The sequence below is a fragment of the Athene noctua genome, chromosome 1 (genome assembly GCF_965140245.1).
Source record: "Athene noctua chromosome 1, bAthNoc1.hap1.1, whole genome shotgun sequence".
Lineage (NCBI taxonomy): Eukaryota > Metazoa > Chordata > Aves > Strigiformes > Strigidae > Athene > Athene noctua.
The window spans coordinates 120,419,981-120,423,845 of NC_134037.1; positions in this window are offsets into that span (position 1 = coordinate 120,419,981).

Sequence of the window (3,865 nt, forward strand, 5' to 3'; positions counted from 1 at the left end):
TTAAGAAGTGTGTGAGTGTTTTTATAGATGCTTGTAAGAACTAAGTAAGTGCATAAATGTTGTTTGATGGTCTCAGTCATGCATGTGTACTCGTGATTAAATTCCAGCATCACGATAGAGGTTTTTATCTGCCAAGAACAGGATATTGTTGAATGCGGAGCTGCTCCAAATCTATGAGAATTTAGAAGAATTTTTATCTGCATTGAGTTTTCAAGCTGGATTAAAAGTTCATGAGTGAGCTGCCCTACAAATGACCCAAGTATGCGAAATGTCAGACTAAGCTAGGTTGAAAACATGTTTAACTTTGCCTTCCACTGCCACATTACGGATCGTACCATTTAAATGGTCTGTTAAATCTGTGGATAAGATTAGCTTCCATGATTCTCTTCGTATAAATTGCCGTATGGATGTCCTGTATATGTGCAGTTGGTATAGTGGGAAGGCTACAGTGTATGTCCTACTGTCACGTGTGTGTTCAACTTGCTGCACTGTGGAGCTGTGCCTGTTTGCTTGGTGTCCATAAATCTTGGAGAAAGGGCCACAATTTGGAATTCAGTAACAGCTTCAAGAGGAGGAGAGGATGTGTTAGGAGAAATGTGGGTGTATGGTTGCCTCAGTCTGGAAACATAGAACTATGAATAGTGTGGGCATGTTTGATATGACTGAGAGGACACTTCTCTTTGCCAGAAGGGCACTGATTTTTTTTTTTCTTTTTAAAAACACTATTTCCTGGCCTTGGTGAACATATGGACATAGTGTATTGAGTTGGGAAGCTGCTCCTGCGCCTCAGATGCTTGCTTGAACAATGAACATGAAGTTCCCTGCTTCCATTTAGGTACATACTTCTCCACTCTAGGGAAATGTAAAACCCTAAGTTATTGTCGATGTCCAAGAGAGCAGTACACATAGACATGTACTGAAGACATTCCTCTTGCAGCTGTTCTTGGTGAAATCTGATCTGTATGAACTGTACCACTGTCTTTGAGTTTTTCCTCTGTTACTTCATAATCAGGAAGGAAAGAAGACTGCACTCACGTTAAATTTATCTTACTACAGTGCTAGATTTGCTGTTCAATCCCCTATTGGCTGTATCTATAAATAAACCAGCCAAAGGCTTTTCCAGGCTTGAGGCTAAGGGAGAGCAGAGAATGGCTGTGGCCCTGAGGTTACTGTCTCATCCTGTCCTTGAGCATCATGATGGTGGAGGTTGATAGAGCCCTCAGCTAGTCTGAAGGCTACAGCAGCTGAAAGGAAGCAGGAAGCTGCACAGGACTGCGTGAGCTCCACTACTTGCAATCATGGGGGATTTGAATACTAATTTGACAGGTGCTGTTGCAAGTGGGCAGCATCCTCAGTTCAGGGAGGACTGTGCACTCCCACACAGCCCTAGGTAGATGCCTGTCAGTCTGGTGTGGGAGAAGTGAGTGTCCTACTGTTTTCCATTGTTGTGCCCCATGAGCAGTGCTGTCCTTAGTGACATAGCTGGACGCTGGGCTGATACATTCTGGACAATGGTGTTCAATGTCAGTTGAAAATATTCGTTTTCTACCACCCCACCCTTGCCAGGTTGTATTCCTGCCTGTTCTATAGCTTGTTTGATGTTACAAATCATCTTACCTTAAATCCATTTCTCCACCCTCCTCTTTCCCTGTGTGCTAAGCGTGGAAAATAAGAACTTCATCCAAATTCTATTCTGGGCCTGATTCCATTATAGGACAGAAGTGGCAATGGCTGAGACTATCATGATGTGTTTAGGGCTCGGAGCGCTGATCCCCAAGAACAGCCACTGAGCAGGAAGGAAGAGTTCTGCGTGGCAGCCTTGGACTAGCTAAACAGCTGTTGCAGATTATAAAGAGCTCATAAGAGCATTGCCCTGCATCCCAATAGCAGTTTTCCTGCCACACCTGCCTGTAGGTGAACTTTAACTTAGATTTGGTTTTGCACAGGGTTTGTGTAAGCTAATGGTCTACCTCCTTCAGCTTCTAGGCTGCCTCCCCATAGATAGAGGAAGATCTTTCTGGAGTTTTATCTTCTGAGGGCTTAGGCCACTTCTTGTCACCGAGCTTCCTGCTCTCTGGGGTGCCAGAGGTCCAAGAAAACATTGGAGCTGCTTTGCCTTCAGTGTAATTTGGAATATCCAAAAGTAGATCTTCATTAGTGATTTAAGATTTCTGCACATAAATATTTCCAGTGCTAGAACTTTTTGGTACAAATGTCAGCTGATGCAGCGTCTGGCTTGGCCATGATAGCACCAAGGTATGTGATGCTGTTCAGTGAACAAGATCAGTAAACTTCTCTTCCTTCTTCTTCCCAGAAGGGTGTATTTTTGTGCTCAGATCTGTATTTTGCCACATAAACTTGCTGAGGCCTGGCCATCATGGATGCAGGGGGAACAATCGGTCAGGGGAGGAAAAATAACTCCCTGAGACTGGCTCTAGTAATAATGCCACTGAATGCATAATCACAGCTGGATGTGGCCTTTGTTCAAAAGAGATGGTACCCATGAGTGAACTTTTCTAATAATTTTTATTCACTTCTGCTTGAATTGCTGCCGCATTACCATTTCAATTATTTAAGGATAGGAGAGCACAGTGGTAACTAAAAATAAAATTATTATATGCAATTTTATTATGTTTTGCATTTTCATTCAAACTGTAGTAATTATTTTAGTATCCATGGTGACAAAACATGCTAGCACAAACATGAAAAGACCTTAGTCTGGCAGCAGTTTCCTTACTGTGTAATCAGTTGCTCCTTTGAATTAAAGGTATATCTACCTTTAAATGGCTGAAACAAACTGCATGGTCAGCTGTGCCATTTTTTGAAAGTTTTCTGCAAGCTTTTAGTGTCTTTTTTTTTTTTTTGAGGAAATTTCATTGAAATAAAATTATTTAAGTGCCTGTTAAACCTATTTTCAGTGTATGCTATCTGCCACATTTCAGAGGTGTCTGCTTTCATTGCATCAACTAGTAACTACTGTTTTTGCAATGGGAGTTCTGTGTTTATTCCTTGTGGAACAGAGTTATGAAAAGATACTCTGCCATCACTATAAGGTGAAAAGGGACAATGCTGGTCCCTTTGCCTTTTGACACGCTATTTAGTTTTCTTTCCCAGGGAATACGTAGGTTTGTCTTGTATTGGTCAGGACATCTTGCTATTTTTTTTAATCTCATCCCTATGCTGAATATTAAAATAAAAATAGACTTTGTTATTTGTGCTGTAACACAAAAAGTGATATTTCCTTGTCGGTTTAATTTTCGTGCCCAAAAGGGACTTTGATCTCACAACCTGAAGATGATAAGCATGTTATATAGTTTGTGGATTGCTCTCAAAGGCTTATTCCAGCCTTTTGCCTTGTTCTCACTGTCAGGATAACAACTAACATGATACGGCAACTGAAATGATTCTTCACAAGTATTGTATATGACTAACGACCATCTGGTTTTTGCTTCAGTAGGATATTTTCTGCAGTGCTCATGGCGCTTACTAGATCTCTGGTTTTTGCTTTGATCGGTTGGGTTACATTCATCTGTCTCGATGCACAAAGTAAGTAGTGTTATTTTTATAAGTGCTTGTGAGTGTGTTCCTGCTTTTATTGAAATTGAACAAAATTGAATTTATTAAATTCATACAAATCACAATACTACAAGTTTGAAATACATCGATCTGTTGACTGATAAAATAACATCTCAACAAACAATCTTCTTGGTGCCCTTAGAAGTGGTCTGTGGAGTTTGAAGGGCTCAGTGGTCACAAGTTGAAAACCACTGCTCTTGTACGTACAGTGGGTTTTTAAAAGTTTGCTGTGAACTTTTTGGGGTTTGGTTATTTTATATCTGCAGCGGACATTAAATAAAATACCTAG